This window comes from Sapajus apella, unplaced genomic scaffold (genome assembly GCF_009761245.1).
Source record: "Sapajus apella isolate SASKATOON/1434 unplaced genomic scaffold, GSC_monkey_1.0 scaffold67, whole genome shotgun sequence".
NCBI classification, from domain to species: Eukaryota; Metazoa; Chordata; class Mammalia; order Primates; family Cebidae; genus Sapajus; species Sapajus apella.
This window is the reverse complement of record NW_022437007.1, coordinates 777762-802646: the sequence shown is the minus strand read 5'-3', so window position 1 is coordinate 802646 and position 24885 is coordinate 777762. Positions and strand designations below refer to the sequence as shown.

Genomic DNA, 24885 nt, shown 5'->3' with positions numbered 1-24885 from the left:
ATCTTTTTTCCACACTTACTCCAAGGTACCATGGGTACAAAATAGTCAGGTTGGCAAGGGTAGATGCAAAGGATTAACAGCAAGGTCTCTTCTCACTGAGGCTTACTGGCTACCGCTATTGCTGAATGTCTAACCTGCCCACAACAAGAACAAGTAACAAGATCTCAATGATTGTACCCGTAGTTAGCTTGGGGAAGCAGCCAGCCACTTGGCACCAGGTTGGTTACCTTAAGTTCCTTCCATCTTAATGTGAACAGAGAGTTGAACTCACTGGAATAGATACTTATTCTGGATATCCACCTGTCTTCCCTGACAAAAATGTTTTTGCAAGACTTAACTCAGGTAAGGCCATATTCACTATCATGTATCCCACACAACACTGGTTTCAACCAAAGAATAACACGTACCCCATCATTCAGCGGCAGCTAACCTGAAAAAAGGTTGAAGAGCTAACTGCAGGCTCAGTTATGGCATTCGGTAAAGTTGGAGTGCTGTTCAATGAGAGGTGATACATATAAACAGGTTTATAATGCTGTCTATGCTGTATTGAGAATATCTGGGTCAAGCACACAAGGGTATAGTAGAAGTGGTTCCTCTCTCTATTAGACCCAATAACCCACTTACAGAATTTTGCTTCCATTTAGCAGGACTGTTGTTTTCAGTGGTTCAGAATTCTTCATTCCCAAGGGTGTAATATTTTCTCTAGGCAATAAAAATATGTTTTAATTTAATTGGATATTGAAACTGTCACCAGTCCACTACTGAGTTTTCATCTTATTGAACCAATTGGTAAAGAAGAAAGTTACTTTACTGGTTAGGTTGATTGATTTCAATAAGAAGGAAATTGGCTTCTTGATCTACACTGGAGCAGAAAAGATTATGACTGGAAGGCAGGGGAGTTTCTAAAGCTTCTCTTATTATTTCACATCCAATGGTAAGAGTTAATAAAAACTTGGATCAGTCATATGAAGAGAAGACAACAGGATTAAAGACCCTCTGTAAATGAAAGTTTGGGTCACTCCACAAGTAAATAACCTTGGAAATTTGAAGTTCTGGCTAATAACAGGATAAGACAGAATGCAAGCTAGAACAATAAAGTTAAACTTTAAGTGAGGCCATTAGCAGATTTATATAATTTCTTCCTTGTGTATGTACTTATGTTAACTTACTTTTTCCTCTTTCTTTCTCCTATTATTTTAAAGAAATACTGCAGCTAGTATACCTTAAAATGTGGTTTTTAAATTACAGTAGATTCAACTGGACTATTACTAAAACACAGGAGGAATCACCATCCCTAGAAATGCATATGGGGACTGATGGAACATTTTTCTTCCCTTTGGAGAGGAGAGTAAGATCCTTTCCATTTTTATAAATGTGGATTTTATCATACTAAATAGAAATGCCTAGTGCAACTGATGCTATTGTGTAGAAGTTATCCATGGATAGAAGGTTGCAAATAGATACTGATAAGTAAAAGTAATAACCAAATTAATATCTTGTCACTTGCTCTTAGCCTCCATTCCCACTCTTCTGTGCTCTGTTACAGAGTCTAAGACACCACAAACCATACTTCCGAGACGCTCTTAGTTAAGATTTCAATTAGCGTTGGTTATTAGCACCCAGAAGAAATGGAATAGTGACTCCCTTCATTTCAAATTTCTGGCAGTGTCTCTCAAAGGAATATTCAGTAGAAGTTTTAACACTGAAGGGGAGGACAGTGGCTGTGAGGATCCTGGTGGTCCCTTCAGACTAGAATAAGTTCCCAGGCATCTGAGGGCCAGCAGCAGAAGCCTTCTCAGCACAGCATCCTTGGTGTATGAGTCTGTGCATCACCAGCCCAGAAGAGAAAAACCAGTAATTAATTCTTGAGTTACTTTATCTTTTCTTCTTTTGCCCCTTTATATTTCTTTTGTTCCTGCAGCTCTTCTGACACTGTTATAATCAATATTAGTATGTTTTGTGTTTGAAACAGCTAGAGTGGTTTTTGTTATCTGTTTAGCAAACGTCCAAATTTCACCTTTCTAGATTTCAGTACAAACAAGAGCGGTCCTAATACATTAAGAGAAATATGTAAAATGCAGAGCTTTATTTCAGATTACCGTTTTTATTTAGGTCTTTCTTCTGTGGACATGCCTGTAAGAAGAGGAAGGACATGCCAACATAATAAAAAGGGCTGAACTGTCTGATCAGAAAAAGAAGAGGAAACCATTTACACTTTAGTCCTCTCTCCGTTACTAAAGGTGTGTACATTGATTTTGAAGCCAGCAGCCTGCCATGAACCAAGTATAATGAAGGAAGGATAATGCAGTAGCTCAATATTGGTACAGGTCAACTAAACTAAGACTGAAATGGCAGGGACAGTAGAGAATTACATTATGCCCTCCAGTTCAAGGTGCAGCCAAGTAGGCCCAAAAAGAGACACTAGTCTCCAGCAAAGTCCGGAGAGAACAGAGTAAGATCTGAGCAGTGGATGCCAGTGACCATGGACCTGCTTCCGTTGCCATGAGGTTATATAAGCCCTGTTTTTGTACCACTCTTACCTCAGAGAGCAAGGGAATGGGTAAGAAAGAGCATTTACAAGTATCCCCAAAGACTGAGCGTTATCTGATATGATCATGATATAAAAACCTGACAAATATTATACAAATATGAAGATAGTTTAAGAATATAAAAGCAAATATTCAAAGCAAAAATCAGGAAAATTGATGTCAGAAACATGACAAAGGGTTGTTTGCCACAAGACTGCAAATTTTAAAAAGACAGTGATTAATCTATTGGATGCTTATCAAAAATATACATTTTCAATTCAAAGAAACAAACTGTAATCATCTGGCTGCTAAAGTAATTTAAGAGTAAATATTTCTGAGAAACACTCTAAGTTAAATAGAAATATAAGAACACATCTTTACATTATGAAAGATAGCTGTATCATAACAATAAAAATACCATCAAAAAGCCTATTAACAGTAAACAAACCAAAAGCAAACCCGTTAAAGTCTGAAGTTGCCCATTATCATCACTAATACTTAATAGTACTTAATAATGGCCTAAAAGTGTTAGTTGGTACAACAAAATACTAACCACAAATAATACCTATAGTTGTTAAAAGCAGAAAATAGAATTATGAGAGGTCTCCTTGAGTATAAGTTGAGAGCTTACACTTCAAGCCCAGAACAGCCTGGATTACACTCCAGGGCCTATTCCTCACTAGCCACTAATCAATAGCTCCATGAACTTCAGATAGTTACTGAACCTTAGTACCTCAGTTTACTCATTTGTAAAATAAGCATAGTAATAGTATACATGACTAGTGTGATCGTGAGGATAAATGAGGTAATATAGGTGGAGAAAAAAACAAATGCCTGAGAAGTGGTAAATGTGTTTGCTATATTACACACACACACACACACACACACACACACACACACACACTCCCCCTTATGTCATTTTCACTCGCTTTGTTTGATGATTTTTGTCCATAAAATGAAAATAAAAATTGCCTTCTCAGCATTTATAGTGTCAAAAGTATTAAATAAAATGATGCGTATTTAAGTGATTTTTGATGCTATGGCATAATATAATTATAATAAGCCCTAATTACTAATTATAGTTTTATTATGAACTGTATCTGTTACTGTAAAAAAGTAACCAAAATTTCATCTCTGTCTCTAAAATTATTCTAAAAGTAAAAAAAGAAACCAAACTGAATGAAAATTTTTAAACGTTTTTAATTTAAAATTTGTGACTCAAGGACATAAACAGTCACTTCTCAAAAGAAGACATACAAGCCACTAACAAACATAAAAAAAAATTCAACATCAGTAATCATCAGAGAAATGCAAATCAAAACCACAATGACATACCATTTCGCACAGTCAGAATAGCTATGATTAAGAAGTCGAAAATAGCAGATACTGACGAGACTGAGGAGAAAGGGGAACGCTCATAAAGCGCTGCTGGGAACGTGGCTTTGTTAAGCCACTGTGGAAAGCAGTGTGAAGATTTCTTAAAGAACTACAAATAGAACTACCATTTGACCCAGCAATCCCATTACTGGGTATATACCCAAAGGGAAATAAATCATTCTACCAAAAAGATACATGCACTCATATGTTCATTGCTGCACTATTCACAGTAGCAAAGACATGGAATCAACCTGGATGCCCATCAATGCTGTACTGACTAAAGAAAATGTGGTATATATATATTACGGAATACTATGCTGCCATAAAAAGAACAAAGTCGTATCATTTGAAGCAATCTGGATGCAGCTGGAAGTCGTTATCTTAAGCAAACTAACACAGAAACAGAAAACCAAATCTTGCATGTTCTCACTTATAAATGGAAGCTAAATCTTGGGTTCCTGTGGGCGTAAAATTGGGAAAAACAGACACTGGAGACTCCAAAAGGAGGAAGAGAGGAAAGGGCCAAAATATTTCCTATTAGATATTATGTTCATTATCTGGGTGATGGAGTCAATAAAAGCCCAACCCTCAGCACTATAAAATACAACCTTGTAACAAACCTGCACATGTATTCCCTGTTTCCAAAATAAAAATAAAATTAAAAAAAATTTTGCCTCCAGAGTCCTTCTCTTTGTAAGAAGTAATATACGAACAAATAAGGTGAACACAAAGTAAAAAGAACCAAAGTTAGAGAAAATACGAAAACAGAACGTAATAGAAATCTGTTATTCTATACCAACATTTAAGATTAATTCACTTTGTACCCATATAACAATATCCATTTAATAAACTGTGCATTATTCTGAATCTCACTGCATGCAAAAAAGATCATTTTTTACCCATAAGTATCATATAAATTGAAAGAAATGTATTTGAAAACATTTAGTGACTGATGCTCAGAAGCTTAAATGGTGCTATTTTACTATGCCTAAACTATGAAGAAATCACTGAAGCCTTTACAGCAAGAAGAAAAACCACAGGGAGCCTACTAACAATTGAGCACTGCCAATTCTTTTGGTAATGTTCATTTTACTTTTCATAGAGAAGTACAGAAAAGGTTTTCACTATGATTAAGATTTTAAAAGCTGTAGACATGTAAGAAAAATAACGTAGGGCTTGTTATACTATAAACATCATTTAGTATGTAATGCAAATCTTACAACACAGAACCTAGAGCTTATATTTTTTTTGAACCTACCACCTAAAGTAAGTATATTTTAAAGATCTTGGTAAATATATTTCACCAAGAAAGTTTGTGACACCAAGGGAGAGCTTCTATCCTAGCATTCACAGATCTGTGGAGTCCATGAATAGACTTCAGATGATTTCACTAATCTCTAACTGAAATTGATCATCTCTTGAATCCTTAAATTATGATTCATCAGCAAACCACAATAGCATTAGCAATATCTTTGAAATTTTCAATTTAGAAATTACTTCATATCCTATTTTGGTTATTATAGATATCATAAACTATGATTTATACTCATTACAGTTTCAAAATTACTATTATTAATCATATGCCTGGGCGTTGTTAATTTGTGAGTATGGCACAAACTTTATTCCTCATTTTTTTAATCACTGCTTCAATATAATTGATTTTCTGTGTAATTCTCTGTATTTAAGTATATGTATTAAAAATATTAACAGACATTCTGAGAGGGAATGCATAAACTTCGCCAGACTTACAAATGGATTTATGGCACTGTGGTGACTGTAATGAGTCAACTGGGTTAGGATCAACTGCGTTTTCCAGAATCTCCTTCCTTGTATGATTTGGGTTAGGTGGGCCACACACAGTTTTGTGAGATTTAAGGGAACAAGTGAAGCAATAACCGTATTCCCTTTTATTTGGAAGGCTGGGCAGGGTTAACCAGTGCCTTTGTAGGTCATATTCACTGCAGCTTATCTTCTGGCTGGCTTCATGATGGGACACAGAAGCTGGACCTGCAACTATTCCACCTTTTCCTGTGACTCCTTCAGCTTCTCTCTCCAAGGCTAGACAAGTGTTTAGCTTTGTGATTATGGGCACTAGCTTCTATTGTGGTACATTCTAGTATCAAGGCAAAAAGTAATGACAAGAGAGAGATGACATGGGTTACAACCCATTTTGGTTCATTTCAGCTCATGCTTGCAACTTACATTTGCTTTCTCTTTCCCACCCATCTAAAACAAAATTTCAGATTATCATAATACTAATCATAAGGCCATTAACTTAGCTAATGTTTACTCTAGGTTTATTCTAATTTTTTTTTTCTTAAACCACAGAAATTTATTCTCGCAGAGTTCTGGAGGCCTGAAGTTCAAAATCAAGGTCTGAGCACGCTGCGCCGCCTGAGAGGCTGTAGGGAGGAGCCGTCCTGCCTCTCCCAGCTCCTGGTGGCTCCCAGCCTTCCTGGGCTTGTGGCCCCATCACTCCAGGCTCTGCCGACGTCTTCACACCGCCTTCTCCTCGGAGTCTCTGTGTCTGTTTCCTCTTCTCTTCTCTTCTCTTCTCAGCACCTGTCATTGGATTTAGGGCCCACTCTGATCCAGGATGAGCTCATCTCGAGAGCCTCAGCTTCATCACAACTGCAAAGGCCGTGACTCCAATAGGATCGCCTGCAAAGATCCTGACTCCAATAGGATCGCATGCTGGAGGTTCCAAGTGGATGTATCTTTTAGGGGAGGCCACAACTGAGCCCTCCGTGGCAGTCCAGGCTTCCGTTTCTATGGCAACACTAAGAGCAACTGGTGAGCTCTGGAAGGGCAGGGTCTTGGTTGCATTTGTCTCTGGGCCTCCAGGGACTCCTCAGAAGTGGTGACAACATGAATAGCCCCATCAGCCACCGCTGCGAACTGTCCTCGCTTGATGGTGCAAAGAGCAACATGCAGGGGAGATACAGACCCCACCTCCAAGCCAGCACCCCCAATACTGCAGCCAAGGGAGAGTTTCCCACCCCGCCCTACCCCTCTAGGGTGAGCAGGTGAGCAGGCCAGCTTAGGAGGGAAAGGAAGCCTGATGGCTTGGATGTCTTTTAAAATTTTTCTTTTCTTTTTTTTTTTTTTTTTTTAAAGTGTCTTGCTCTCTTGCCTAGGCTGGAGTGGAGTGGCTCAATCACAGCTCACTGAAGCTTCAAGCTCCTGGGCTCAAGCAATCCTCCCATGTCAGCCTCCTGAGTGGCTGGGACTACAGGCATGCACCACCACATCTGGCTAATTAAAAAATTCTTGTAGAGATGAGGTCTCACTGCGTTGCCCAGGGTGGTCTCAAACTCCTGGGCTCAGGCGATTCTCCAGTCTTGGCCTCCCAAAGCACTGGGTTCACAGTTGAGAGCCACCACACCTGGCCGTCTTTTGAAACTTTCCACCAAGGACAAAGAGTAACTATTTTCCGCTGTCAAGGTTGAAGTTTTAAGTGCTTCTTTGTTGGCCAAGCCCATCACAGTTACCTTCCCAGGAATGTAGTGCCCTGAGATATCAACTGGAGGACGGCATGTATGAGTTAGGTCCTCCAGAGAACCAGAGCCAACGAGATGTATATAGATATGCAGGAAGAGGCTTAGTATGAGGAACTGGCTTATGTGGTTATGGAAGCAGAGAAGTCCCAAGATCTTCCAGCTGGAGGCTGGAGGTGCGGTTCCAATCCAAACTCAAACGACTGGGAATTAGGGTCCCATAGGGTAAGTCCTTGTCTGAGTCTAAAGGCCTGGCTGTGGTGGGGCCCCTGCTGTGAACTGTCCCGGGCAGAGAGGCAGCTTTGGCTTGCTAGGTCCACTAGCTGCCAATCATCATGCAGGAAATCAACTTACTGTCCAGACCTCCTGCATAAATGCCCAGGGAGCAGCAGCCACTGGAGCTGAAAACTTGGAAAGGGCAGGGAGCTATTCTAATTTTTAAAGTAATTGTTGGCTGATACTTTCTGGTTATGAAAATATATATAGGTTAACTTCACTATATTGGTTTAGCTTTTGCTGAATCTAATGGTTCCAGGCCACATATGTTAGGAAGAAACTCTGAAATAAAGAACGAAAAGCTAAAAATCACTGGGAAGTGTTTCAAAGGACAAGAGGAGTTATTGAAGAGCAGCCCTAAAATGTCATAATTCAATTCAAGGAGATAGTTTAATTCTACTCAAGTTGAGTTCATGGTATACTTCAGTCCTATTTCACGGTGTGACATTCAGTCTTTCACTTTATTCTAGGATTGGTATTTTTAAAATTCTATGTGATTTGTGTGTCACAACACAAGTGATAGAGCAGTATCACCAATAAATTGGTGTGTATTCCCAACCAATTTTAGAAAGAATGAAAACATGATCTATTCAATCATGGAAGAGAGATGTGTTCAGATCAAGAAGCCCTGAATGTGGTGTGAAAATTATTTTGGCTGTCTTTATGCAATGGTTAGGGCTGATCATCTATGTTCATAACTATTGTCTGAATATTACCAACAATATAACTGGTGATGTATTTAAACACATGACTATCTTGCTTTTAGATTAAAAACACTGAGAAACTGCTCATGCTAATTATAGAAATAGGCCATTTAAATGGTCCAATTTTTCCCCCTTTGGCTCAAAAGAACACAGAATTTTTGTTACCATTGCAAAGCAGAAAAGGTTACCTTTTGCAGATTTATTATTTGAAATACGGTTAACGTTGAATTTGTATGCAAAATCATTGAACCTTAGTCAAATACATGTATTTGGGATTTTTTTTTTTCTTTTGAGACCAAGTTTTGCTCTCGTTGTTCAGGCTGTAGTGCAGTGGTATGATCTGGGCTCACCACAACCTCCATCTCCCCAGTTCAAGTGATTCTCCTGCCTCAGCCTCGCATGTAGCTGGGATTACAGGCATAAATGCATGTATTTATTATCACCAAAATGCTTTGATTCAGAGTCTCTGCAAAACTTAACAGGAAGACTGAAATCAGTGTTCTTAGCTGTATAAATAAAAAGTCTGACGTGTACAGGGTGCTTACTCCACAGGAGACTCAGTGAATGTCAAAAATGGGATACAATCTGGAAAAGTCAGAATATTTCAGATTGATATTTATGTACAACTGTGCTAAATGTAAAGTTACCAGGAGCACTTTTCATTTATGTAATATGAGCAGGTTAGAATGTTAACACATTTAATGTTAAAGAGATTTGAGGCTATATGGAAAAATACTAAGTGCGGCTATCTGTCTATATACTTTCTCAGTTTCTATAATTGCATAGATTTCTTTGTCAAAACACCTTCCATTATATTGATAATGACCTCATTGAAACAAAAATCAGTTTGAGATAAACTATTTCCTAGAAAAGTCTCCCTTGTTGCCTCAGATAAGTATTATATAAGCTACTATAGCAGGACTGATTACCTGAGACATATTAGAAAGCAACGAAGCATAAAACTTCTTTTCAGTATCAAATTCAAAGCAAGACAAAAGGTGAATTCATTAATGTGAATGTTACAACAAATGAAATAAAAAGTCATAGTTGTTAATTATGCTGGGAAAACAAATGAGAGTTTGTCAGGCTTAGAAAATCCTTTTAAAATAAATTATTCAAAAGAAAATTATTGTTCTCTGAGGTTATAATATCAAAAATATATGTACAAATGTTTGTAAAAGCTGTGAAAATTGAGAACCTAATATGTTTTAATTTTGTTATATTTCTATTATGGATGCCCAAAGATGCAAGAGATAATAATTATGAACAAGGAAGAAGAAATAAGTGTACCTCTTCTAATTAGCAAAGAAAACTGCTGCAGTTCATGAGAAGAAATAAATGAATCAAATTCTGTAATTTTGTTAACTGATGGTCTGTTTACTGATCTCTATTCCATACATGAATCTCTCTAACTGAAAAGAAACTGAATTTTCCTTTTAAAGACTTCCAGTGTTTATACTTACTCATTCAAACTCATATTACATAGCAAACATTTCCTCTTTAGAGGTGTTAAGAGCTTTATTCCAAATAACAAAACTTTCATAACTACCTAGTATAGAACATAGGTTAAAACAATAGCAAGAGAAATGTGCACATTTTGCATAAATCTACTTATAAACCATGTTCACCTGGCAGATTAATTGCAATAGAATTTCAATCTAATTAAACTCATTAACAGAGTCAACTCAGGGCTTTATTGTTTGACAGTATGCAGTATATCTCCAAGATCTGTCCAAATCTTTCATAGACATATACAACTTTTAGATAGCCTTTTAGCATTCATTTAAACATTTAGCATTCCTTCCTGACAAAAACAAATTTAATCCTGCACATAGGTACCTCAACTTCTGGTGATAAGTAGAATTAAAAGCAATACAGGCTAAATTAGAATATGTGTTGCCTAAATGAATAAATTCATAGCCTTCAACTTTCACAATGAAATGTCTTTGTTTTCAACATGGTTGATATCTATAGTGTAGAGGTGCTTTTTCAGTCATGAATGAAAAATGCCTGCCTTTCACATACTCATTAAAACCTCATTTATGAGTTGTCTGCCACAAAACTCCTATTTTAAGCCTGCTGGAGATAGCTGATATGCAAGATAATTGTCTAAGGAATAAGGTGCCAACCATTTACTCCTCAAGACTCTTCAGGCTTTTCCCCTGTGTTTCCAAATAATCAGAATGCTGTCATAATCACTTTGGTTCCTGGATTAATTTCATGTAAATTTTGTTCACGGTGTCTCTCAAAGGCTGTTACAAGAAACAACCACATGCAGAAGATCTTTCCCATATTTTACAAAGTTGTATTCAGGATACAGGCTATTATGTTGTTTAAATGCATTAACATCTTCATAAAACCTAAGAGAGAAAAATATTTCTCTTGATGAACTGCTATCCTTTCTTTTAGACAAGCAGAGTATTACAAATTTAAAGCTATATGCTGAAATTCTGTATCTTTCTCCAACATATTTGTTTATTTTGATAAAACAATTATCTAATTTTGTACTTCCCTAGTTAGTGCCATTTGTCATATATCAGTGGTTTTTGACTCATGGTATCCATTTTTCTTATTAATCATCACGATTTTTAAGTTAGATAATATTTAACAACATTAAACAAATATGATATATTAAAAAGACAATGGTAAAATAGATCTAAAATCGATTATGGGATATTAATTTCTTTTTAACTTTTAAAACAGAGTCTCATTCTGTTGCTCAGACTGGAGTGCAGTGGCGGTAATCTTGTCTCACTGCAAAGTCTGCCTCTTGGGCTCAAGCAGTCCTCCCCACTCCGCCTCCCAAGCAGCTGAGACTATAGGCAAGTAACAGTATGCCCTGCTAATTTTTGTATTTTTAATAGAAACAGGGCTTTACCATGTTGCCCAGGTTGGTCTGGAACTCCTGGGCTCAAGTAATACACCCACCTCCCCCACTCAAAGTGCTGAGATTATAGGCATGAGCCGCCATGCCTGGCCTGAGATATTAATTTCTATTTATCTCAACATTACAAGACTCCTGTGTATTTACTTAAAAACTCACTCTTAGATAAACTAGAAGTGCAGTAACAGTATAAAATTAAAAAAAAACACAAATGAACCGTTTGTATTTGTTCTACTATCAAAAGGTCAATAATACGAAAAAGAGAATAGGTATGAGATTAAAAGTTAGTAAAAGGGAACCCTCAGAAAATCAGTTCAGGATATTTCAAAAATTGGAAAATCTCACTCTATGAATCATTCACCATCCTCCTTCTTAATTTTTATATTGCCATTCATCAATCCATCACACATTTTTCCAGTTGTTCAGAGTTTGAAATTTGACATAATCATTGATTTCTCTTACTTTTTTCCCTTATGTCAATTATTCAGAAAGTGATATAATACCATTTCATTGATGTGTTTCTTGTGACTATCCCTACCACTGAACAAAGCATAGGCTGCCTACCATGGAATTAAGACATGTCATGGCTTAAAGCAAACTTTTCTCCTTAGCATTGCTCCCCACCATTAATAAAATTCTCTCTGATGAGGATTTCAATACCTTTAAAGCAGACATGTAACATTATATGCTAAATACATTTCTAAGTCAAACCTGCTGTTTTTATTTTATCTATAACATTTTTTACTTAAGTTTTACCTGTATTTTACCTTTAAAATTCAATTACACTGATTCTCTGAATGACTGCAGCACTTCATTCATTCATTGATTGTTATTTTCTACATCCCTTTGAATACACACATGACATAAAAAGGATCAGCTTAAGGTGTAAAAAGAGCAAATACTTATAACAAAGTCCACACTTGTAACTAACTGCAACCCTACATTTAATTTTTTTACAAATGAATTTTCTCCACAATGAGACTATAGCAATTTAGAACCAGTGGTCATATCTTGCACTTTTATTCCTCACAGTTCTTGGCTGAAATATTCACGTGATTGAATTTCTTAAATTAAAAATAAATTTGGATATAGTATTAATTTTATCTCTACAAAGTTTCTGGAAAAAAAGAAAGTTTGTAAAATAAATACCATTATAAGCCACAAAGTAGTTATTTCTAAGCTAAAATTGCTTATTTAAAATACCAGAAAAATAGTCTCTTTTTATAGATATTTACCTTATAAAATATAATCCTAAGAGAATGGCAATAATGGGCAGCATAAGATAGCTGTGATTTTTAAAATGTGCTATTAAAACATTTGTTTAAATCTATTCTAGCCAGAGGAAATTAGTTCAGCTCCCAGGGAAATTCCCATTCCAAAAGCAAAGGGGCTATTTTGATCATCTCTTAAACCTTTAGAGAGGACTGTACTAATTCTCTATTGAAAACTGGACAATTATTCGACTGGGACCATTGTTGAGCATAAGATGCTTTGTTAAGCTGGTTACTCTCTCCTCTGCATGGTTTCAGAAAAGCAAAGTCACTGTTGATTGAAGGGATAAAGCTAATGACCTATTTACAGAATGTAAAACAGTAACTAATTTATGATCAAATAATCCTAGGTTTAAAAGATTTCATGTTGGATTAATGAGCACTTTCGTCCCCCAGATAGCCCAAGATAAGATCTGTTTTACTTTTAAAATCTCTCAAAGGAAGAAATTTTCAAAGTGCTATCTTCAGTTATTCCAGTGATTTAAAACTCTCAAAGTTTGAAAATCTATACTAATAACAGTCCAGGTTTATTATACTTTAAAAAAAAAAGGAATTGGCCACCTTTTCTATAAGATCTCTTCATATATAGTACCTGAAGAATAATTATCTAACTACTGTTTCAAATGAAAGTATTCTATTTCCTTAAATGTTTTATCGGACACACAATTCTGAGAATTCTTCAATACAATTTTTATTTCTCCTTGCACCTTTCCCACGTATTTTAAATTCTTCATTAGCTGACTCAACCACAAGTGTTCGGAGTAATCAAGAAGAGTATGACCAAAGCATGAAAACATTTTTTTCTTGGCTTTTAAAAAATCTTTCCTGGATTTTTCCAATCTAAGCTCTAATAACACCTACATGATACTCAACTTGGGTTTCTCAGACCAGTAGAGACTGAAAGTAGTAAAGAGGAAACAGAAGACTTGTTGTGAAATCCTAACAATATGTACAACAAACTACCATAACAAGAGTTAAACTGTATAACACAACTTCACACGTACCCTCGAACCTAAAATAAAAGTAAAAATATAGAAGTAGAAAATATAAATTCACTGCTGATAGAACTGTACAGGTCATATGTAACACCAAATCTCTTTGCCATTTTTCACACTTAGGAGTTGATATATGGAAACATTCAACAAGTTTCCTATTAATGTAAAATTGTTCAAAGTCACTATAACGTTGTTGTTATTTGAAAATTAAAAAAAAAATTGGAAGAGACACGTACATACATAGGTAGCTAAATGATTACTTAATTTAAAAATTCAGAATTATTTTTATTAAATGAAGTTTTTAAGGGGAAAAACTCTATTATTTCCTTGGGGAAAAATAACATAAATGGATAGAATTTTTTAAAAAATGAAACCACTGAGCCATAATTTAAATTTAAGATTTTTTTTTTGGTAAGTCTTCTACATAACCTTTATTTTTGCTTCACAATATATGTTAAAATTTATCTTTACAAAGATTGCCCTTTTTATGTGATTTTTCACCAATTTCAAGATCTTTTTGAACTAATTTATACCTTCAGAATTACTGGAAAAATTTCTAAAATCTGTTCTAACCCTTAAGTGTGTTCTTTACGTTACTATACTCAGCATTTAAGTTGTTCAAAATACCAGGGTAATAAAAATACCCTGATGAAGAGCACTCGGAATGACTATGATGCCACTGAATTCAGAAATTTAGATACATCTTTTCATCTAGTTGATCCTCCATTCATTTACTATAAGGTGATGCAGCCATATTTTTTTCTCTTGTGAAAAAAAATGTCTGCTTGAATGAAAAGCCAAAAAAAAAAAAATGCTGCAAGTGTCCAAATAAATGACATGTATTACATTCTCTTAACCTACTAGAAACTATATTTCTATGACTAGCTTCCTGTCATAGGAAGCTAATTATGGGCAAAGGGATTATTTTATCTCAATATTAGAAGGCAGTTTGTAAAGGAGGAAAAAACCTATTTGTTTTATATTGTGTTTCAGAAACTGAAATAGCAGAATTTCAACTTTGAGATAATCAGAAGGGTTGTAAACATGAAGGTCCAGGAAACATTCAACTTAATGTCATTCATGATTTCTACACAACAGCCTTTGTTTGCTCTGGGTCATGTGAAATAAATATGTGTTATATTCTAATACATATAAATCATATAGTGCAAAAATAAATGTTATATCCTAACACATCAAAGTCATATACTACATATCTCATCATGATGAATATTATAATCCTTGAATGTATAATCTAAATATTAGTAGCAAGATAAAATTACTCCATATCCTAAAGATGGTCAGTATTTAGCTACCTTCATAAAGTCAGTTTCTACAGATGAAATCAAATGTGTTTGTTCACTGAATTGGAGGATATTATAATTTCCAATATATTTGCCTAAGTCAAGTCAGCATTACTGATAGTACTGTCCTTTTACCAACTGATAAGTTTCTTATCATGAGTCATTAAAACATTGCCCAATCGATACAAGGAAACAGAGTTAATCTAAAAAAAGAAATGCCTTTTCATTATTCATTGAAACTGAATAAAACTGAGGTAAAACAAAGTTTGTAAAAAATAAAATCAATTAAACCTATTAAAACAAAATTAGACTCTAATTCAAAATGAGAAAAGGGATTTTCTGCAGCAGAAAGTCTTCTTTATTTAAAGAATAAAGATAAAAATAGATGAACTTACAAAATACAGCAGTCTTGTTTAATCACAGCAGGGCAATCGAGTATATTCTCTCAGAGTTCTTTTTGGGTACATTTCCTGAAAAAGTAAATTAAATACGTTAAAGCCTTAAAAATAACCATAAGAAAACTATGGTTTGTATAATAGAAAGGCCACACAAATGTTGTAGAAATTTTGGACCTATATAGTCTTTAAAATGTAATGTAATACTGAACTTAATTTCATTTCTGCCAATATTCAGATCATATGAAACAATTTATATCAATTTCTATGTGGTTGCAAAATATCTACATACTTCATAATAAGAAATCAACTGAAGTTTCCTTTTCTAATAGAGAATTTCAAAATGATTTCTTCTGGCATAAGAAGGGTTGTTTGTGCCATTTATGTGCTGCCAAACAATGTAAGATACTCAGGAACCTCTCCAAAGACAGAGGCGAAACTTTAAAAGTCAAATTAGAATATCTGGTTTCAATTTGATCCAGTTGTTTGATAAAAACACAGTTTTAATTTGCCAGAATGTTTTGAACATAATGAGGATGAATAAAAAGATGAAGTGATTGAAGGATAAACAACAACTTCACTTTTGGATCCTTACGTATTCTAAGCAGCACATCAGGGGTAAATATCCGCAAGTCTTGTACTTCACTACCTCAATTATCCCTACCTATAAAACAACAGCAACTGTTTTATCTCATTTTATGATCCACTCCAATAAAAGACATACATGGCTACATTACTAAACTGCTTTTGTTTTGTTGAAAGGGCTAAGGATACAATTATGTGTATAATGAGCTGGCATCCATATCTTATAATCTATTCTTTTTTTTTTTTTTGCATGTAGAATGATCGCAAGAAGGTATCTTAACAAACTAAAGTAATAGAGGCTATTATTAATCATATTTTGAAAGAATGTATATGGTAGCATTGCAGTTGTAGAGAAAACATGAAATTTTCATATCAGAGTTGTATCCGTTTATGAGGTCAATGTACATGGAGCAAAAGGAAAAGTTGTATAATAGTTATTTAAAATGAGCTTGCCTATAGAATTAATAAGTTGATATATAAAAGTCAACTGCTGACACTGGGAACACAATGTAACCATATAAGGTGAGAAAACTAAATTCAAGCTACATACAACAAATTAACAGATTAGAGAAACAACAACAAAATATTTCCACAAGAGTACATTGCATAGAACCATGAAAATTTCCATTAATTTTTAAATTAATCAATGCAATTTTAAAAATATGTCGTTTTTATTTCCACTTTCACTGTTTTTGAATAAATTATGCATTATAATTTTAAAATCAATTATGTATTTTCAAATTCCAAAAATAAGTAAGATGTTACCAATAAAATACCCATTAAACAATTGCAAAGAGATTTGACATATTAAAGAATGATATCTTTCCTTGGCTCAGGATAGTCAGACCACTGTCTTCCAGCTTTAACTGTGGCTACCTGCAGCTTTGCTTATTTAAGCTGAATAACTTGAACCATTCTCTATTTCAATGGATTTTATTTTTACATATTATATAGTTTAATGAAATCTGTATATTAAAATTCAAGTTCCAAATACAAAATATTATAAAATATCAATGGGTACATTAGCATAATGAAAACAAACAGGAACAACAAACTGCAAACATTATGTTGTCACTGACTGGATGAAAGAGATTAGGATTATGTATTCTACTGCTTCATCATTTTACGTTCCTCACATGGCCTTTCGAAAGCTTTAATAGCTTGATGCTGACTTTCTACGTTCGCACCTATCTCATATTTACTTCCTTTTGTGTAATATGGCATGAAAGACAATAAAGGAAGGGAGAAAGAAAGAAAAAGAGAGAGGGAAGGAGAGAGAAAGAGAAAGAGAAAAGAAAGATACATACTTCTGTATCTGGGGAAAGGAAGTACCTCTAAACTGTGATCAGCACTGGTGTTCTTATTTGGGCATTTGATGAGATGGGTTACTAAAAATCTCTTTGTATGAATGACTTAGGAGAATCCTGAGAAAAATCTAATAAATAATTGTATAGGTACTTCTATCTCAGAAATCAGTTATTCAGGGAGGTGTAGGGGCGATGTCAAAATTTAAGCAACAGATGATGCATAACCATTAGACATGATATTTATCTTTCAACACAATCTCCCTTGACTCATTGCATATTCTTTTGGAAAGTACAAGAATGTAAGTAAAAAGTGAAATACTGAACTGCTTTGGTTATTCGAATACAGCATAATACTTCTCAGGGTGTCCCACTCATTTTAAACATAATCATTTTAAGTTTTATATAAAAACCATAACTGTTTAACCCCAAAATAGGAGTCTTGCAGATTTATTAAAACTTCCAGTGGAGGGTATAAAGTATTCCATTATGATGGAGTCATTATAAATAATTTCACTGGGGCTTATAAAGGAGGAACAAGTTTGATAAAGATTTGTGAATCAAAAACCAGTGTTGATTTAATAACATATTATAACCTGTGCTTCTGAACAATGTTTATCTACCTATAAGTCAATTTATCTATCCATATATCAATAAATCAAATGACTAACCAATCAACTAATTTACTGTTATATGAATGTACACATATATGTGTATATATTCATAAAAATAAAAGCATCTCTCATTGATCTTAATGCACTGGTTATATTTAACATATTTTCATTGTAATTCACATTATTTACTTACAGTTTACTGTAACAAAAATATATTTTCATTATAAATCACATTATACATTTATTGTTTAACAACAACAAAAGTGTCTTTTACCTAAACTGAGTTCCCTGTTTAAGTAAAAGATGCTTCCAGTATGATACAAATTACATAAATGCAACAAGTGATTATCCATTAATAATCAAAAAATAAACATTAATGAAGGCTTAATGATTTATATATAATGACCCATTCTTTAATTGACAGGAATTGTTAATATTTAGTGCATAAATTTGATCAGCATAAAATAAAATGCTGTTTTAAAATATTCTGTTTTTCCCAGTATATGCTAAGTATTATATCATATATTATATTTTGCTATTTTTCCTATGTACTATAAGTGCAATAAGATTTACAATGAAATTACTAGAAGATAATTATTGAAACAGCTTATTTTATTATAATAAATATTATTGAAACAAGAAAAAAATGGGAAACTACACACACAATGTTTGGAACATTAGAAAAATTTTGGAGAATTTAGAGTGAATTACCAAAAAAAAAAAAAAGGCAGAGGAAAAGACATCAGAGCTATTAATTTTAGCAGAATATAGTACAAATCGTCACTGATGGAATGATACATGAAATTATTTATCTCCCACTTTCATGTCAATTACTACTTTCAAGAAAATCTAGCAAACAAAAACAAATTCTGAAGAATCATCAAACAAAATATATTCCCTTACAATCTTAGAAGGTGGACATATTTTAAAATATTCAGCAATAAGCCACTCTTGCTGAAAATTTTGCATCTTATACAAGAAAGTTTAAATTTACCTAAAACAGAGCAAGAAGGAAGTTTGAGGGTATTTATTTTATTCTGATTTTTTTTTCAGATGAAAAAACTCAAATGTTCTGGTTATTTCATGCAAACAGTCTTGTATTTGTTTTGAATTTCTTCAGAGATATAAAACATCAACCATTACTTAAGAATGAGCAATAATCAGTCATGAGCAATGAGGAAATGTCAATAAAATAAACTGGACAGCTATCACAGTGTTAGCTATTTATAATTAAAAACTAATTTGGAAAAATTTGTAACTACTTTTGTTGAAAAACAGACTAAATAAAGATATGGCATGTTGTTGTTGAATATATAATATACATAAGTTTGATTTTGGTAAGGCAAATGTGTTCACAAGATCATCAAAGAAAGTTTCTGAGAGTGATAGTGGAAATTTTTTGCATTTGGCCGAGACCATAGTAAAACTTGATAATATTATGAAAGAATATTTATTCAGATTACAAACATTGGCATCAAGTAATATGACACATCATTTAAGAAAGTATATACGAAACTGAAGAGATATTGCAGAATGAGTCAAGTCATTTGGAATTAAAAAAATGCTAAATGTTACTCAAATTATTTTGGATACAGCTCATGGTATAAGTTTGGAATAACAAATTATAAATACTGTGAATTTGATAATTTAAATTTTTAAATACCTTAAAATGAATATCTCTGAGAAAATTTTCCAGGGGATGAAACAATAAGATATATTTTTATGGATTCTTAAAATTCAAAATCTAGGAATAAAATAATTTGAAGCTTGCCATAGTTCCCACAGATACACAGAGAAAGCAAAATATTTCAGTAGAAGGTACATAAAAGCAAATTCTAAGGCATTCCAAATTTTAAATTTTGCTCTCCCATCTCTTAACTATGAACACTTAATAATAGAGAAAAACTTGCATTGGCTATCACTAACCTTGTTTTGTAAAGTTTAAAATCTACATATCTTTACTTCATCAAACTTTAAATGATATTGATAATTTATCCATCATAAACATGAAATAAAACATTATCAACATTCAATGGGAAAGTTAAATTAAGGTCTTCATACCACTAAAAACTCAAAACTGTCATTCAAAACATTTACAAATTTCTTAATGGTAACATATCATCCCAATAAATATAAAAATTCCAGAATGCTGGAAAATAGTGTGTTTTCCAAAGTATCTGCCTTTAAATTTATTTCCTAAATATGCATGCCTAATTATCATTTTAAGTCAGGAGTCTGCAAACTTTTTCATAAAGGGCAAAAAACTAGTTTAGGATTAGCAGACCACAGTATAGTCCCTGTTGCACTGAATATTCTTCTTCATTTGCATGTGTATATGTGCACCAGTGTGTTCCTGTGTGTGTGTTTGTGTTTACAGTCCTTTAAAAACAAAAAAAACATTGTTAGTTCAAGGGCCATATAAAAGCAGGCCACAGTCTCTAGTTTCTGTTTCTAGTTGTTGTCTAATACAGTACCCACTAGCCACATGTAAATTTAAATCGTTAAAATTAAGTAAAATTCTAAATTCTTAATTTCTTAATAATTACAAACAGTCACATGTGGCTAGTAGCTATCATCCTGAACACCACACATAAAAAACCTTTCTAGAAAATGCTATCAAACAATACTGTTTTAAAGAAAAAAATACACAAGAACCAAATTTGTGTGTATTAATACCCTTTAAATATATTAAGAAAAATAAAAGCAAGAATGGCTAGATATCTTGACATTGATGCTAACTTATGTCAAATACAAAATGCTAAAACTAGGATGACATAATTGACTATGAATTCCAGTGTTAGCTCGTCTTTTATACAAAGTTAAAATTGATACAATAGGTCAAATCAATGTCTCTTTTAAATAATAGAATAGGCTGGGTGTGGTGGTGTCTCATGTCTGCAATGCCAACACTTTGGGAGGCTGAGGAGGGTGGATCACTTGAGGTCAGGAGGTCAAAGCCAGCCCGGCCAACATGGTGAAACCTCATCTCTACTAAGAATACAAAAATGAGCCAGATCTTACTCATTTAGTTCTTTTAATTGTGATGTTAGGGTGTTGATTTTATATCTTTCCTGCTTTCTCCTGTGGGCATTTAGTGCTATAAATTTCCCTCTAGACACTGCTTTAAATGTGTCCCAGAGATTTTGGCACATTGTGTCTTCCTTCTCATTTGTTTAGAAGAACATCTTTATGTCTGCCTTCATTCCATTATTTATCCAGTAGTCATTCAGAAGTAGGCTGTTTAGTTTCCATGTAGTTGCATGGTTTTAAGTGGATTTCTTAATCCTGAATTCTAATTTGATTGCACTGTGATCTGAGACACTGTTTGTTATATTTCCATTCTTTTGCATTAGCTGAGGAGTGTTTTACTTCCAATTATGTGGCCAATTTTAAAATAAGTGTGAGACGGTACTGGGAAGAATGCATATTCTGTGGTTTTGGGATGGAGAATTCTGTAGATGTCTATTAGGCTTGCTTGGTCCAGATCTGAGTTCAAGTCCTGGATATGCTTGTTAATTTTCTGTCTCATTGATCTGTCTAGTATTACAGTAGGATGATGAGGTCTCCCACTATTATTGAGTCAGAATTTAAGTCTCTTTGTAGGTCATTAAGAACTTGCTTTATGTATCTGGGTGCCCCTGTATTGGGTGCATATATATTTAGGATAGTTAGCTCTTCTTGTTGCATTGATACCTTTACCATTTTGTAATGCCCTTCTTTGTCTCTTTTGATCTTTGTTGATTTAAAGTCTTTTATCAGAGACTAGGATTGCTACCCCTGCTTTTTTTGTTTTTTTTTTTTTTTGCTCTTCATTTGCTTGGGAAATCTTCCTCCATCTTTTTATTCTAAACCTATGTGTGTCTTTGCACATGAGATGGGTTTCCTGAATACAGCACACTGATGAGTCTTGACTTTTTATCCAATAGGCCAGTCTGTGTCTTTTGATTGGTGCATCTGGCCCATTTGCGTTTAAAGTTAATGTTCTGTGTGAATTTGATCCTGGCATTTTGATGCTAGCTGGTTGTTTTGCCCATTAGTTGATGCAGTTTCTTCATAGTGTTGATGGTGTTTACAGTTTGGCATGTTTTTGCAGTGACTGGTACAAGTTGTTCCTTTCCATGTTTAGCACTTCCTTCAGGAAACAAATTCAAAAGCTATCAGAGGACAAGAAATAACTAAGATCAAAGCAAAACTAAAGGAGATAGAGACACAAAAACCCTTCAAAAAGCCCTTCAAAAAAATCAATGAATCCAGGAGCTGGTTTTTTGAAAAGATCAACAAAACAGATAGACTGCTAGCTAGACCAATAAAAAAGAAAGAGTGAAGAATCGAATAGATGCAATAAAAAAAAATGATAAAGGGGATATCACCACTGATTCTATAAAAATACAAACTACCATCAGAGATGACTACAAATAGCTCTATGCACATAAACCAGTGAATCTAGAAGAAATGAATAAATTTTTGGACATTTATACCTTCCCAAGATTAAACCAGGGAGAAGCTGAATCCCTGAGTAGACCAATAATAAGGTCAGAAGTTGAGGCATAGCCTACCAACTAAAAAATGTCCAGGACCAGACAGGTTCATAGCCAAATTCTATCAGAGGTACAAAGAGGAGCTGATACTTTTACTTCTGAAACTATTCCAAGCAATACAAAGAGGGAATCCTCCCTAACTCATTCTATGAGACCAACATTATCCTGATACCAAAACCTGGCAGAGACTCAACTAAAAAAGAAAATTTCAGGCCAATATCCATGATGAACATTGATCCTAAAATACTTAATAAAGTACTAGCAAACCAAATCTAGCAGCACATCAAAAAACTTATCCATCACGAACAAATCAGCTTCATCCCTGGGATGAAAGGCTGGTTCAACATACACAAATCTATAAGTATAATCCATCACATAAATATAACCAAACACAAAAACCAAATAATTATTTCAATAGATGCAGAGAAGGCCTTCGACAAAACTCAACAGCGCTTTATGCTAAAACTCTCAGTAAACTAGATATTGATGAAATGCATCTCAAAATAATGAAAGCTATTTATGACCAACCCACAGCCAATATCATACTGAATGGGTAAAAACTGGAAGCATTTCCTTTGAAATCTGGCACAAGACAAGGGTGCCCTCTCTCACCGCTCCTATTCAATGTAGTACTGGAAGTTCTGGTCAGAGTAATCAGGCAGAAAAAGAAATAAAGGGTATTCAGCTAGGAAAAGAGGGAGTCAAATTGTGTCTATTTGCAGATGACATGACTTTATATTTAGAAGACCCAATTGTCTCAGACCAAAATCTCCTTAAGCTGATAAACAAATTCAGCAGTCTCAGGACACAAAATCAATGTGCAAAAATCACAAGCTTCCTGTACACCAATAACAGACAGAGAGCCATATCATGAGCAAACTCCCATTCACAATTGCAACAAAGAGAATAAAATTCCTAGGAATACAACTAACAAGGGATGTGAAGGACCTCTTCAAGGAGAGGTATAAATAATTGCTAAAGGAAATAAGAACGGACACAAACAGGTTAAAAAAAACATTCCATGCTCATTGTTAGAAAGAATCAGTATCATGAAAATGGTCATACTGCCCAAAGTAATTTATAGATTCAATGTTATCCCCATCAAGCTACCACTGATCTTCTTCACAGAACTGGAAAGAATCACCTTAAACTTCATATGGAACCGAAAAAGACCCTGCATAGCCAAGACAATCCTAAGCAAAATAATAATAATAACAACAACAACAACCACAATAAAACAAAGCTGGTGGCATCATGCTGCCTGACTTCAAACTACACTACAAGGCTACAGTAATCAAAACAGCATAGTACCAGTACCAAAGCAGAGATATAGACCAATGAAACAGAACAGAGGCCTCAGAAGTAACACCACACATCTACAACGATCTGATCTTTCACAAACCTCACAAAAACAAGCAACGGGGAAAGGATTCCCTGTTTAATAAATGGTGTTGGGAAAACTGGCTAGCTATATGCAGAAAGCTGTAACTGGACCCCTTTCTTACACCTTATACAAAAATTAACTCCAGATGGATTAAAATTTTAAACATAAGACCTAACACCATAAAAGCCCTAGAAGAAAACCTAGGAAATATCATTCAGGATATAGGCACAGGCAAGGAGTTCATGATTAAAACACCAAAAGCAATGGCAACAAAAGCCAAAATAGCTGAATGGAATCTAATTAAACTTAAGAGCTTCTGCACAGGAAAAGAAACTATCTTTAGAGTGAACCAGCAACCAACAGAATGGGAAAAATTTTTTGCAAGCTACCCATTTGACAAAGGGCTAATATCCAGAATCTAAAAAGAACATAAACAAATTTACAAGAAAAAAATCCTATCAAAAAGTGGGTGAAGGATATGAACAGACACTTTTCAAAAGAAGACATTCATGCAGCCAACAAACATAAGAAGAAAATCTCGTCATCACTGATCATTAGAGAAATGCAAATCAAAACCATATTGAGATACCATTTCTTGCTAGTTGGAATGGTGTTCATTAAAAAATCTGGAGACAACAGATGTTGGAGAGGATGTGGAGAAACAGGAATGCTTTACACTGTTGGTGGAAGTGAAAATTAGTTCAACCATTGTGGAAGACAGTGTGGCAATTTCTCAAGGATCTAGAAATAGAAATTGCATTTGAACCATCAATCTCATTACTGGGTATATATCTAAAGAATTATAAATCATTCTATCATAAAGACAAATGCACACATATGTTCACTGTGACACTGTTCACAATAGCAAAGACTTGGAACCAACCCAAATGCCCATCAATGATAGAATAGATAAATAAAATGTGGCACATACACACCATGGAATACTATGGAGCATAAAAACGGATGAGTTCATGTCCTTTGCAGGGATATGGATGAAGCTGGAAACTGTCATTCTCGGCAAACTGACACAAGAACAGAAGACCAAATTCCGCATGTTCTCACTCATAAGTGGGTGTTGAACAATGAGAACACATGGACATAAGGAGGGGAGCATCACACACCGGAGTCTGTTGTGGGTTGGGGGGCGTGCAGCACTGGGAGGTATATCAGAGGGTGGGGGGATTCGGGAGGGATAACATTAGAAGAAATACCTAATGTAGGTGACTGGGCGA

At 34.4% G+C, this 24885-nt stretch overlaps 1 protein-coding gene across 3 annotated transcripts in view; it reads right to left on the bottom strand.

Moving 5' to 3' along the window:
- Window positions 1-24885, bottom strand: part of MARCHF1 (membrane associated ring-CH-type finger 1) — a 917917-nt gene that overhangs the window by 600052 nt on the left and 292980 nt on the right. For all 3 annotated transcript variants that reach the window (XM_032248639.1, XM_032248650.1, XM_032248640.1), the window contains exon 2: window positions 15229-15303. The gene's annotated coding sequence lies outside the window, so the exon portion shown is untranslated. The remainder of the gene's footprint in view (window positions 1-15228; window positions 15304-24885) is intronic.